This window comes from Dicentrarchus labrax, unplaced genomic scaffold (genome assembly GCF_905237075.1).
Source record: "Dicentrarchus labrax unplaced genomic scaffold, dlabrax2021, whole genome shotgun sequence".
NCBI lineage: Eukaryota > Metazoa > Chordata > Actinopteri > Moronidae > Dicentrarchus > Dicentrarchus labrax.
The window spans coordinates 23594448-23609706 of NW_026136719.1; the positions used below are offsets into that span (position 1 = coordinate 23594448).

Here is a 15259-nt window from a genome sequence, read left to right on the forward strand (position 1 = left end):
TTAAGGGGGAGAATGAAAGGTATTGTGCTTCTCTTAATGATGCATCAAAGGCCAATGTGTCCCTCTCTGGCTGCCTCAATCACACACACACAAATTGGGGCTGCTGATTGACACCTCAGGAAACATCGAGGTTCGAGTGTGAAGAACTTTCATCTCTATTCGCGTCATCTTGCGACCAGCGCACCGCCAGCAAAATTAGGGACGGGTGGAGAGATGAGATAGCGGCGGAGCTGTGAGACGGTGCCGAGCGGTGGCCTGAGAGCCCACAAAGGTCATGCATACTCCGGCAGTGATGAAACTGAGACGACACAAAATCTGCAAATTACCAAGCTGCAAACTATGGAGGGAAATGAGAAAATGACTGACACAAATACATTATGTACAGAAAACCTATATTCAAGTTGTTGTCTTTGGTCAGCGAGGACCCATGAAAGAGTGCAAATGGACAAAATGATTTCTTGAGCTGGAATTTCCTGAGACTATGTGAGTCAATGGAAGCTGCCAAGAGTAAATGGACAGTTGATTGTAATTGTAGATGCTGCTGTGCATTAATAATGAGTGTATGAGCCCAATGCAGTACATGTCGAAGGTGTGTTGGCTGTACAACATGTTGTGCAGCCACGTAAGGTGACCATGTTTCCTTTAGATCAATGTCACAGAACACAACTGTAACAGACTTCAACTTCAACTCTGTTTTTAATTGCAATGTGAACATTTTCTTTTAGCACTGCCCCTTTTCAAGCTGGACTAGTTTTTACAAGACTCCCATGAGAGATGCATACAGTGAAACATTGACTCTAGGCGCAGGCGTGTTGAATAGACACTAGGGGCTGCACAATTAATCGAAATATTATCAAAATCGCTAGAGAGATGCCCTTGTCTACAAATCTTATTCTCAAGATTCAAGAAAATATGTTTGTTTGGTACAGGCCCCCAAAGATTTTACATCATAATGATTTTAATAGTTTTTCCTATAAATTCCATTTATGATGCAAGAAAGATCATTCCCACATAATCGTGTTTTAATAACTTAGAAACCATCCATAATCACCATTATTTTTATTTCTTTCAGCCTTTGTTCAAGTGGACTGTACTGATAAAGTGTTTTTAAAACAATGTTTGGTTGTCATAAATTCAAGGTGCACTTCTGGGGAAAATTGCAGCAGCAGTGTTGGTGGGTAATGTGTGGATTTGGTTCTTAACCTGTCTAATAAAATCACTATTTCCAACCCCAGATGTACACATATTCTTATTAGTTGTGTCATAATAACTGTTTCACAATTTTACAGTGTGGATGACCGGAAGGACATTTTCAAAGCTGTACCAATTGGTTAATGGTTAATACAATTTATTTTTAAAAATATACATTTCAAACCTTCTTCCCGGAATGTGGAAGTGCACATTCAGAAATACAGCAAGAGCTGAGACGTGACAAGAGGGGGGTGTCTTGCCTTGACTTTCAGTCTCACCAATTTCCATGTTTTCATCTACAAAATAAAACTTTCCACAAATAGTTGACGTCCTCTGTGGTTATGCTGCAACCCACCTCCTGTCAATCACAACCCAATCAAGCACTAAACAATGCAAGATGCTGCCACTGAATATAGTCTGTAAAATAGAATTAAGCCCAAAACTTAGCTCTACAATATACTAATGTACAAATGTGTTAAACTCCACTCACTGCTCTTTTAATTGGTTTCTTTTGCACAGTTCACCTTTAAACTCTTACTCAAAGCTGCCAGCTCCTTTATCTTAAATTATTGAAACTTTTGCTTTGCTGTTGCAAAAAGTTCTTATCTTCTTCAAATTGATGGATGCCCCTGATCGCAGAGACACATTTCTCCACTAACAGGAAAACTAAACAGACCCTTCTCCTAACGAAGCAACACAACATGCCAAGGGGTGCGACTTATATTTCTCAACCAGAGGAACTCCCGTTCTCTTGAGTACTGTTCCCAGACTCAGCATCTTAGGATTTAAAATGTGTTATTTAATCATGGGAAGACATCTTTAAACATGAGCAAGATTTTACCCCCAAAAAATAAGGCACAAGTTGGGACGCAGTTTACTCTGTGGTACGTGCACAAGACTCCTCAAACACTTGGAGATTTGTGCATGCCAGAAAAACTTGGGACAAAGTTACATCTGATGCATGAGACACTGCAACTGTCTTTCCTAGCTCTATGGTCAAGAGCAAAACATGTTTTCTATTTCCTACAGATGAAATCAAATGGGAGCAGGAAGTGAAACTGACCAAACGTGACTGCTCGGCATTCATTCCGATTCCAGGTGTAAACTGCCGTCCGTCTCAACTCGTTCTGCATAAAACAAATTGAAGTGGGTCGGAGGTGGACGGTGCAGACAGAGCTGGCTGCCTTTGACCTGTGGGTCTGTCACAGAGACACTGAAAGACAATTTGGCCATAGCCGGCATTGCTGGCAGCCATGTTGGCTCCACATTCCTGCTCTGTAACTTCCTGCGTCAGTAACTTCTACGTTGAAGTCAGATCACCTTTATATATTTGGGTTTATATTAGATCATAGTACTGAAACAACTGTGGTAATTATTTATTGCACAATACAAAATACACTGGTTTCAGCTTCTAAAATGTATTTTCTCTGCTTTATATCATTTTATAACTGTAGGCTTTTAAGTTATTGGCTAGACAAAACAAGATGTTTGAAGACATCACCTTAGACTCAGGGACAGTATGACAGGCAATTTTAAATATTATACATTTTAAAATTATTAATCTAAAATAACCAACCAATCCATAATTAAATTAATTGGAAACGGTACAACTCAGACAGCAGGGGCAGCAACTATGACTGGGTATTAATCCTCAATATGTTTTGGTACTGACTGAAATGAACTGAAAACCAACAAAAGCTGTCACCCAATATTTGCTCAGATTTGTACACACAGTCTAAAACTGAATTTTGACAATTTCACTGTAAGTTACTCTTAATAAATTACTAATTTATTTAGTCAGCAAATGTATTGTACAGCTGCTTGTGTTTACAACACTCAACAATGGAGAACTTTGGCTTCTTTTGATAAATGAAAAGTTAAAAAAAATAATTAAAAATGGAAAAACATGTTTGCATTACCCAAAGTAGGACACTGTACATTTTGGTATCCATAATGACACTAACTTGTGAATAGGGGGGACGGCTGGTATAGTCCTAGACAGTGTACTGGTCCTATAGGTTTATCACCAGTTTCAATTTTAACAACTTCTTTTATGCTTTTAAAATCATTTTGGCGTGGTGGTCAGAGCCTTTGCAGCCCGTCAGAGAATTACAGGGGTGGATGTCATTAATCGAGATGTGATTTTAAAACCCTTCATCATTGCATTTGTAAACCAAACGTGCCGTTATACTTGCTTTATCCACCTTAAAGTGACATAAAAATAAAAACCAGTAATAGCTGATTTAATCTGTAGATCTTAAAATCAAACAAGCCCCATCTTTAGCTCATCCCTGCAGGAGAATTTTGCGCTCTTGCCCGAAATGCACCTCGACACCTTTTGCCTCATGTTTTTATGTACACAGGCTTGTACCTCCAACGTTTTCATTAAAGAACCAGATAACATGCAACACTGTCTTTGGCAAACATGAATGTGACTTTTACCTTCCAAACCAGGCAGGCTAGAAATAACTCCTCCCACTTTGTAGTATTGAAAACATGTCTAATCATACCAAGCCCTCGCAGCATCACCCGCATTATAGCAACACTTAAACCCAGCAAACTACCAATGGGTGCAGCTTCCAGCTATGCAGAAGAATCCTGTCTGTGAACGTCAGAGGTGAGGCCGTCACTTGGTTCATCTAGTTTACATTCCCCCGAGGATGATGACTGTCATTGGAGGTTGTTTTGTTGCCCAGCAAGTTAAACACTTGTTGAATATAGACAAACAGAAGCAACCACCATGTTGGGGTAAATGGCTAGCTTTGGGGCAGATTGTTAGAGGAGGCAGGCGGTTATATTCGGGTTAATGTGAATAACAGAGGGCAGTAAATTGCACCACAGATGGACGGGTTAAATAAGAAACAAATCAAGATATGGCTTTTATTGTAGAATTATGAATGTTTCTGTCCATAACACGTTGTTTTTTTGTGAGAGAAAACAGTTTTTTTGATAAAGTTTTTATCATAAATGTCATGGGGGAGTGTGGTAAACAACAGGATGGAGAGAACATGGAGGAAAGAGAGAGAGGGAAACGGCAGAGGACAAAATGGGGGCGTAATAGAGGAAGCAGAGAGAGAGAGAGAGAGAGAGAGAGAGAACAGATGATTGCATGGAATGAAAGAGGGATTGAAGGGGGAGGGAGGGGAGGAGATAAAGAGAACAGGGATGGGAGGGGGAGTGAGCGAGTGAGTGAGTGAGCGAGTGAGTGAGCGAGTGAGTGAGCGAGTGAGTGAGTGAGTGAGTGAGATAGTGGAGTGAGAGAGGGAAGGAGAGAGAGAAAATGAGAGGCAGCAGTGGGGGGAGGGGAGGATGAAGAGGGACAGCAAGAGAAAGAAAGAGAGGCGGAGAGAGAGAGAGAGAGAGAGAGAGAGAGAGAGAGAGAGAGAGAGAGAGAGAGAGAGAGAAAAGACACAAAAAAGGGAGACAGAGAGAGAGAGATGGGGCAGGGAGCAACGTGAGAGTGAGACAGAGAGAGGGAGGGAGGGGCAGTGTGCAACGTGAGAGAGAAAGAGAGAGAGAGAGAGGGAGAGAGAGAGAGTTAGGAGAGGGAGGGGTAGAGCGTGATGGAAACCGAGAGCAAGAGAGGAAAAAAAAGAGAGGAGAGGGAGAGAGAATGAAAGAGGGAGAGAGGAGGAAAGAGGAACAGAGAGAGGGGGAGGGGAAGAGAGCTGGAGAGAGAAAAACAGAAAGAGGTAGAAAAAAACAGGGAGCGAGCAAGGGAGAAAGAGAGCACAAACCTATCTCGCTCTATTTTGTGGTTTCACAAACATGGCTGCAGCAAAAGAAGGAGGAAAAGAAGAATGGTTTTCACAAGTCCTCTCTCTCTCTAACACACACACACACACACACACACACACACACACACACACAGTAACATATTAATATACCAGCATCAGTTGTAATCACCTATGTTAATTGTAGAGCTCCATTCAGGTATATTGTGATGTGTTCATAGATAGGCCTTGCTAAAAGGCCCAAGTCATTTATTATTCTTATTATAACTGCTAAGGTGCACAGTAAGAGTTCAACTGATATATCAGCCAATGTTATCTTATCACAGATATATTGGTGTTGTGGTTGTGGTATCTTAGGTTTTCAAAGCCTGACACTCTGGGCCAACTACGCGACCTGCCACAATATCAACATTGATCACCACATATTGATTATTGATTTTTTTTACCATTTAAAATAGGTAAAAACGTATTTAATTGCAGAGCTGTGCACAGCACATTGATTCGCCTTGCCCCGCCTTGCCCCACTCTCGCTGTCACTCTCTCTTTCTATCTCACAAAGACAACAACGGACTAGTGTGTGAACAGCCCCACGTGAAACTGCCTGACATCGTCTTTAATGCGACAACGCAATAACCTCCTTCACTTTTCCCGCAGTTGGGAAACAACACACGAGAGCTTTACTTTGTTCTTGAGAAGCTGCCGCCTTCATTCACGATCCTACACTGAACATACTGCTAAACTGACGAGTTCACTGCTAACCTTTTTTCCGCTGACTCTATCCCACCCTCTCTCTCTGTCACTAACACTTGGCCTTCCAGATGTTCCTAACTCAACACAATGTCAAAAATCCACCTCTTCAAATAATTTATTAGCAATCGTGTGAGGGGCCTCCTTCCACAACCCACACCTTGGAACATTCTTTAGTGTATAACCACCTGAAAATAAGAAGTGGCTAGTAAGTTGTGTTCTTGTTAGCTTAGAATGAGTTATGACTACAAGAAGGAGAGCGACTTTTGACGTACATTACAGCAAATATTAGATAGTTCTCCAGTGATGCACTGATACCAGTTCTTTGTCAATGTAGTCATATTGTGTTTCATCTTTTAGTTACATTCATTCAGTCATTTCAGGTCACCAACTCAGTTTTGAGCACCATAGCAATCCCTGACCTCGTGTTATGGGAAAAAGACTGATAGCACTGAAAGCACTGATATTAGATCAGTACTCTGGATTTGGAAATAACCTCAGTTGTAATATGTATGATTCCAGTGAATATATTAATATACATTACACATGTGCTTGATTACTATGTAAAGTGGATTCTTGTAGAGTATAGCCACACAAAATGTTGGTGCCTTTCTTTTTAGATGTGACAGCTCTCAGTGAGCTGTAGGTGAAACTCACTCACAGGATCACAATTAGCTAAGCACACTCCAATATGTTGTTTGCAGTCGGGTTAGGGTTATTCCGATGACCAATGGATGAGATGGATAGATAGATGGAAAGCCTGTACTGCGCAAGTTGTTTTTCGTTTATTGCCACTCAGTCCACATGGGTGTGAAATCTGGAATCGCCTAATTCATTCTTAATTTTGGCTAAAAACCTATTTTTAGGCCACAATGACCTTTAACCTTTGAGTTAAAAGTGTCACCAATTCAAAGTCCGACCAACTGTGAAACATGGTCACAATCTCCCCTTCTGTTCCTGAGTTATGGTGTTAAATAATGGCAGAAAAAGTGTTTCATGAGGTCACAGTGACCTTGACAAAAACCTAACTGTTCTTATTTTCACATGATAATAGACTAATAAAAAACCTATAAATATTATATTCCATTTCTGCCTAAATAAAAACACACTGGACATTAAATTTAATTTATCCTTATGAAAAGCATTAAAATCCAACTACATTAGGGAACAACTTCAGTCACATTGTGTTGTATTACGTACCCACATATGCAATTCAGGTGATATAATACACTTGGAGGGCAGACAGATAGCATAAGAGTAGTAATATATGGCATATTTTATCATTGTATGTCTTTATAAGACAGGAGAATACAGACATTATGATACTGTCTCAGCACTAGCACATTTCTAACTAAAAGCTCTAGTAATGTGTGTTTAGAAACCTTTTAACTATTGTCAGTTCTTTTAACGGGCCAGAGAGCACAACAACAACAAAACTTGTAGGACAGCTGCTTACCCACATCCAAAGTGACCACAAAGGTCAAAGGGTCCTGAAACACTGAGCTGACCTCAAAGAAGTAGTACCAACAAAGGCAGACTGGTTAAACATCACATCTATTGTTAACGTGGCCACAGAGCAAATAATATCCACTGACATAAGAGGAAATAACAGGTCAGCAGTTACTCATCAGGATCCTTAACTAGACAGTTAACAACGCTGAGGTCTAAATTCAGTCAAGCTGGTGTTGTGATCAATGTTTAGGCTGCAATTATAAAAAGAAAGAATGCTTATAAAGAAAGTGCTGGTTGCACTTTTCTTTCCATATCTGGGGGGGGGAAACCCAACTGGTTTCTCCATTACAATGTGGCGGCACCTTGACCACGTGTGGAGTTTCTAGCCACTGCCGTAATCAAAGTGACGCATTCTGGACTGCATTTTCTTTTTTTCCAAGCTTCCAACTAACAACAACGAAAAAGCAAAAAACAAAACTGCTGAGACTGATGTTGTGACTCCCTCCTCGCTTAGTGTGACGTCACATCTGTGGGCTGTGACAACATGGCTCTGTTGAAGCAGACCGGCTCAGCCCTGCTCGCAAACAGGACCACAGCAGCGCGGCTAAAGCGGACAGACCTGGGCAGATGGAAAAAACCTAACGGACATGCAGTTTCTACAGCCATGGTTCGGGTGTGCATTATGTGTGAAAAAGGGCAGTGCTCCAAGCGGCTCTGCAAATTCTCTTCTACCTATTCCTATGCAGTGGTCCATGTGTTGTCAGCTATGGACAGGCAGTCCATCTTCAGAGATGATACATGGGGAGAGTGTGACCAACAGCTCTCTACAGCTTCCACATACTTTGCACAGACCCTTGTTACCCCGGAGGCTCATGGTGACACTTTATGTTGTTTTCTCCTTTAATCTGTCACCCATATTTATTCCTCTCCCAAATGTTGCTCCCTGTCTTGCAGCCCTCCTTTGAAATGAATAGCTACCGGTCTGAAGACATTAAATGTACATTTCTGTTAATCAGTTCATCCTCAAGCCCTAAAAAAAACAAATAACTGTTCGAAAGTTGGTACTATAAAATGTTTGACCCCACAGATCAAACCCACACAAACAATAAAAATAACAGCATGCTGGAACTCACACTCGCCCTCCCCTTACACTCACATGCAGCCAACATCAACTGCAGCTCTGGCACACAAATAAGCATTTCACAAAGTAGAATCGAACATTGAGGTCGAGCACCACTGGCCATGGGTCGAACTGTATTGACCTGTAGTTCAGTGACACATAAACCTCTCACTCTTTTTCTTGAAATTCCCCAGGATTTAAGAACCATATGAAGTCTGAAGTATCTGAGAGGATGGAAGTGCTCACTTATTTGTGCCATTCTTTCATATATTTTCTTTCTGTTATGGAGTCCAATACAGGGGACAAAATAAAGCTGATAAGTTTATATGCCTTGAATCTAAGTTTCAATCTGAAACCCACATTAAACTGCCATCTATGAATGTGCCATCAAAGCTTACAGCAGGTATAAATGGCAGATTAAAGGAGCTTATTTGGAGTGCTTGAGGCAAGTATACAGTACACTATATTTATAAAGGGGTTGTCCTTTGGGAATAAGGTCCCAAAATCCCAAACATGTGGTGTGGTGTGTTAGCTGTTCCTGGTAACATCTGATCTTTGCTCTCCTTAAATGTGAGTAGGAAACAGCTACGTGACCTATGACATATACATTCAGACACTGTCCGGCTGCTCAGTTTCACTCATTTTTTTGAATGACCAGGGAAATGACTGTGGTTTTATTAAATGTTTTCAGGTTATAAATCTAAACCAACCTGACAGCATAAAGACATCAGTCCTACATTTCATTTTATTCCTACCATGTTTCACCCTTATGTTACAAATTCACTTACAATTGCATAATACAATATCAAGGCATGAAGCTATCAAACATAATCACTGTGATTGGAATTATGAGAAAAGACACAATTTCAGCTCTGCTGCTCTTTTAAACGCTGCTGTGGGCCGACCATTTTGTTCCAGTGCTTTGTAACTAACAGTTTCAAACTACATCACTCCTTTCTCCTCCTCTCTCCCATCACTCTTTTCTCATGTTTCCATGGATACATCCCCTCCCCTTTTTTCTCTCTCCCTTTCCCCCCTTTTTTATCACTTCCTTCCTATCATTCCTCTTCCAGTATCATCCGTACACTCCTTCACTGCTCTGTTCTTTCCCCAACAAATTCCTCTCTTATACATGTAGTTTAATGCAAATGTGATATGGTGAGGAAAATAAATGTCCTTTATAAAGAAAATGTAAACAACAGGATTAATGTTCTGGTACTATAATGATCCCCAAAAGGAAATTCTCTTTTCACATGTTCTTCACCAGTTGGAGATCAGCTACACAACAGCACCCCCAGAGACGAGACTGAGGTTGAGTGTCTTGCTGAAGGACACTTCAGCAGGGAAGACAGTTGCAGAAAAGGAGATTTAAACCTTAGGTGCATCTCTGTGTGCGTCTTGCTTTCAAACTCACCATTTAGTCTGTTTAAAGGAGGTACTAAACACTTAGTCTGAGACTCAACAAGTAGAGAATCTGATTCATGCTTCAAAAACATCTTTATTTATCTTATACTGGCCCTTCACGTAGCCCCTCAGTTCATCCTCTGTCTGAAACAAGCTGTGTCTTTAAGCTCCACCCCTCCCCAAAAGCCCACTTTCTTCTGATTGGCCAACTTTGCAGAAGCCTGCTGAGATGTTGCACCCAGTGCTTGCAAACACCGCTTCGCCCTTCTGCCGGTGTGCTCGGCATGCGACAGCTTCAGTAACTTAGCTTAGACAATAGTGATATGAAGCACTGAATTTTGATAGGCTCTGAGGTAACCGACAACAACAGACAGCCGACAAGTACCTATTGGGTCTGTGCAGTAGAAATGTAACAGAAAGGACATACATATGTTTAAATATATGGAAGAAGATACTTCACTAAATCACTGAATAACTCTGGAAATGAGCTTAATAGATGAACAAACTATGTTTCACCATTGTATGTGTAGTATTTAGTGCATTTGCTAAGTCTTCTACCTGTAACATATCACTGGACACAGTTAAATAAAGCTGATAACCATATTTTATATGTTATATATATACAATTTTAAATCAATTAAGGAGCTTATTTGCTTAATGAAGCAATTCCAACTAAGTGTTCTCCGACCCCTTCCGAAATCAAAAGTGTTCATAATTGTTCCCAACAGGCACACTGGAAAGCATCATACAGAGCGGGCAGACGCGATGTTATCTGAACCTGTGGACAACTATGCGCACAACCATGCCTCCTTTCTCACATCTGCACAGCTGGCACAGCTGGCAAATCAGGGCATGAAGTGGGTCTAGATGTCAGATTGTCAGTTCAGAAAATTATAGAAATGGGCGGACATGGAGCACCTTGGTAGCCAAATGGTTACAGTGCATGCTGTATGGCCACATGGTCACAACCGTTGCCTGTTCGATTCCAGCCATACCTCTTTCTTTCCCCCATTTTCTGACTGCCTCTGTCCCTATCCAATAAAGGCAAAAGGGGGGTTCGGAAGCATACTGGCAGCTTAAGTTGGAAATGTTGCCCTTGCCCTCGCAGCATCTTTCGGATTAAATGTCTCTCTTTATTGTGAAATAATTTGCATTGTATTGCATGTTTGCACTGTGAGGTCCTTCATCCCATGTGCAGCTGATTTCCCTTTGCACAGCGAGTGTAACTGAGTGAACCTGGCAGCGTTGTCCCGGGGACTGTATGCGTTGAGGCAAGTCGTGAGGACATTACTGGGGTGATGTTTGTTTATTTCTTATTTTTATTTTAGGATTTGATGGCTTGTGGGCATGTGTCATCATTTAAAACTGAAGAATGAATTATGATTCAGAGTTATGAACTGTGAAACCCGCAGCCATAAGTCTATCTACTGTAGCTTGACTCATACTGGATTTCTGAGGCCAATATTGATATTTGACGCATAACATAAACAAACAATCTTGATATTGATTCCTTCAATTTTATTTATTTTTTTACATTGTGAGCAAGAACCATACTGACAGTGTAAAAATGAACATGTCAGAGCTCTATCGAGGACTATATGATGGTCACACTGTCTCCAAATGACCACAAAGCTTATTTTGCATTCCTGTACTGCAATTACTTGCTTCTTATAGGCCAAATGACCATAGCTATATATGCAATTAGCTAACATCGGCCCACATAACTGCCTGGTGGACCACATTTTAGCTCTCTCTCTTTTTCTTTATGGTAGGGGAAATGATGTTTCTGTAAATGACTGTACATTAACTTGTATTAAGTTATATGTGTTCACCTACATACTAGCCCCTAAAAGACATTTAACTAGCAACTTCCTTATCCAATTCTCCAGCACAACTCCTTTTCACAGTCTCAGTGTAAACCTGATATCAGCAGTAATGGCTGAGCAACACAAGGTGTCAATCAAACCAACACTGTAAAATGGCTGTAGGGTCTCTGACTCCCTCGAGAATAACACCGTCCATCCACTGAGGTGCAGCACTGTGAAACATACATCACTAGCTGCAAAACTACTGAGGTAACTACCCCAGCATCACAGGCCCTGCTGCACAGTGTCACAACTGACAGAGAGAGACACAGGAACAGTGTGAGAGGACAGAAAGGGAATGAGAGAACGGGAAACAGAGACGATAACAGAAGGAGACAAAACAGAGAGCCGTCCACGTACACATACACACAATGCATGCACACAAACGCGCACACACAGACACACAGCTAAAATTACATTCAAGAGGGCATGAACTAGGCCACTGCTCTGCACTATGCCGGAGAGTGGTAGTTAGCTAAGTGAACGGAGACCCGAAGGCTAACACTGAATTCAGTTACCTATGCGACTCAACTGTTGTCTTGCTACACACAATACCATTATTCTCAGCCCAGATAAATATGGACGGATCACGATTCAATACAGACGCTAACAATCAGGATGCGAAAGAGAACAATGAATAAATGATGAGGAGCAAAGTCGTCCCTATACATGAGAACGAAATATTCAAATTTTGAACTATAAAAAATTTCAGCTATAAAATAATTAACAGATTGGACGATAAAATGCTCTGTTAAACTGCAAGTAAGTTCAACACCTAATCTTTTTCATGCAGAAAATTTGGCAGGATTTGGGGGGGACTGACTAACAAACTGACTCACCAGACAACTAGTAACAACTTCACACCGCAAAAGCTGGCAAAGACAGCACTTAGCCAGACCAGCAGCAAGACCAAAACTGCAGCATGACTGGCACCAATTACATACTGCTACTCCATACACTCCACAAAGCATACTTCAGATTATAAAAAAAACAAACAAGTATGCACAGTAAAGTCTTCACTTCTTTATCTGCAGCAAACAGACAGCTTTTTTTTGTCAGTTGTCTAAGAAAGTGGCACACAACTTAATGTTAAGTACATAAATAACATGACTGAGAGTCTACAGCCATTCTAGCAGCTCTGTGGGAATGTACTTACAGCGGTACTTTGAGTTTAATTATTACAATGACAATGTTAGCATTTGCCAACTAGCACAAAACTAAAAGAACAGCTTTGCAGGTTTTTTTCCTTCAACAGTACTGGACAAAATTTTAATTTGACCTGACGATGGCACTATATTAATGGTTAGGGGTCACCAAAGTTATTGCACTTCATCCTGAGGGTGACATGAATATGTATACCAAATTTCGTGGCAATCCGTCCAATACTTGTCGAAACATTTCACTCAAACCACAAATGTCAACGTTACGGTAGAACTGGAGGAAAATTTAGAAGGTCACCGAAATCATTAGGATTCATCCTCTGAGAACCATGAAAGTCAAATTTCCTGGCAATCTATCCAATGGCTGTTGAAATATTTCAGTCTGGACCAAAGAAGTGGATTGACAGTGACCTAGAGCTAAACCACTAGTTTAATTTAGGGTGTTTAACGAAAATTTGCCATCAGCAGATCATTAATTAAATTAGTTTAATCTAGATCATATTTTGCCCACTGTCTCTAAAAACATGTATCTATTTCTCACTAGCAATCAAAGTATCTATTGAGGTTCCTTCAGATGATGAGAGTGTTTTTGCTTTGACTCAAAGAATCTACATACATGGATGGTCCAACAGCGAGATAAAATGCTGACAGAAAAACATTAAACACCAAATGCTGAAATGTTATTCAGTGAGAAAATAGCTAAAAGATCATTATTATTATTAATGGAGCCATATAGAGTAAGCTACTATCCCACTTAACAACACAAAGCTACATTTTGGTGTTATTTATGAACGAATCAATGTTGCAGGCCTTTTTTTTCCGCAATAGGCCTGAGCATTGTAGTGTTCTAATAGGCCTACACATTACACTAATACAGCGCATACAAACAGACTGGCATTAAACTCTGGAGGTCGTTCAGCATGGCTGCAACCACCAGGCCCTACACATTAGGCCTTTGTGCTTCGAGAAACATCAGCCTCTTTTTTAAAACCCTGCCTGCAGCACAGCCGAGCGCTGCAATGTGCTGACACCATCATCAGCTATTCTAAACCTTTTACCACAGCTATATTCCCACATCCTGATAAAGAAAGGAGGGAGAAAAAAAAGAGAACAGCTAATTTTCATTTATCTTCATCTACAAGAGATGTGTCTTATTTCCAGCGTCTGGTAAGATGATTGGTACAGTTATTTTTTAGGAACATTGTGGATGTCCTGATGTTCTGTCTGTTTGGCCCTGCTGGACATCATTCAACTCAGTCACCCAGCCGCTGAGGATCCCTGGAGTAGCATACAGATTGTGTAGTAGCAGAAGCAGCACCAGTGTAATAACACATTATTGATCCAAACGTGGGGAAATTCATTCATCACCGTACAAGTCGAGCTAGCCAAGAAATAAAAAAAACTGCACAGTTAAAGTTGGAGGCATTAATTCTGCAGATAAAGTATGAGCCTGAATTGTTGAGAACTTGCCAAAGCCTTTTGTTGATCTTGACAATTTTTCGGTACACCATTATAAAATCAAGTTAGGGAATCATCATACATAATACCAAATACTATTCTATCATCATCAAGCAATCTTTCAACACTGCAAACAAGAACAATGCCCGTTTTATTCATCACTGAGCAGGAAACATGAAAATCACAAGGTAGAGCAGATTAGACAGGCTATTAACACAAGGTTAACACAGAAGACAACAAATATAGCAGCAAGCTGAGAGACTGCAGGTTTGCAACGCAAATGAATATTTGGCGAGTTGCCTTCAAGCAAAAACAGACTGGAGATGTTATCATCAAACAGTGTAAGTCAAAGTAGCTCAAAACTGCATTCAGGGACCCCAAGCAATCAAATCAACCATTTAGCCATGACTGGTCATCCACCAGCAATGCTGGACAAATCAGGGAGAAAAGCACAGCAGGAGGCAATAAATGCACACTGTAGAAGCCAAAGGTGGAGGTGGACTCTAAAATACTAGACCAGCATCACTTGACCAACACTCATAAAGGCAAGAAAGGAAGGCCAAAAAGGACTGTTCAAAGAGCTGCAATGAAAGAGACTCTCCTAAAAAACGACTGCTCTCACACGAGGAGAGGGTGGATGGAGATGGTTGACGCCCTGCTCTCCCTTGGGCACTGAGATGATTAAGACAGTTAGGTGTCATTTCAGGACGCATGTCTGCTCACATTTGACAGCGCAAATGGGTCACTTCCAAAAATGCAAACAGCAGGATGTACATGGCAGCGATACCTTGGCAAACGATGCTGAGTCATTTGAACGTTTACCATTCAACTGACCATCAATCAGATGACCCATACACCACAAGGGGAGGATGTCTTTTTAATTACTGCCAGCCACTGAAGTGCACTGACGCCTAACTGCATCAGAGCACATCTATAGGCCCCGGGCTGCCAACTGGTATGCACAGTGTGCAGCTGCCTAGCTTGCATGCAGTGCACCATCCACATTTACATGATTAGACACTGCATGGCAGGTATGCAAGGGGTCATCAGTTGTTATTACTCATTCTGGCTTTGCATTTAAATCCATAAAACAGCACTGAAGCAGACCGAAAAAATAAGATGCAAACC

The 15259-nt window shown here is 41.0% G+C and overlaps 1 protein-coding gene across 1 annotated transcript in view; it reads right to left on the reverse strand.

Annotated features, from left to right (window-relative positions):
- The window catches only part of znf710b (zinc finger protein 710b), a 28329-nt gene that overhangs the window by 11983 nt on the left and 1087 nt on the right, over positions 1-15259 (reverse strand). The gene's annotated exons all lie outside the window — the stretch shown is intronic.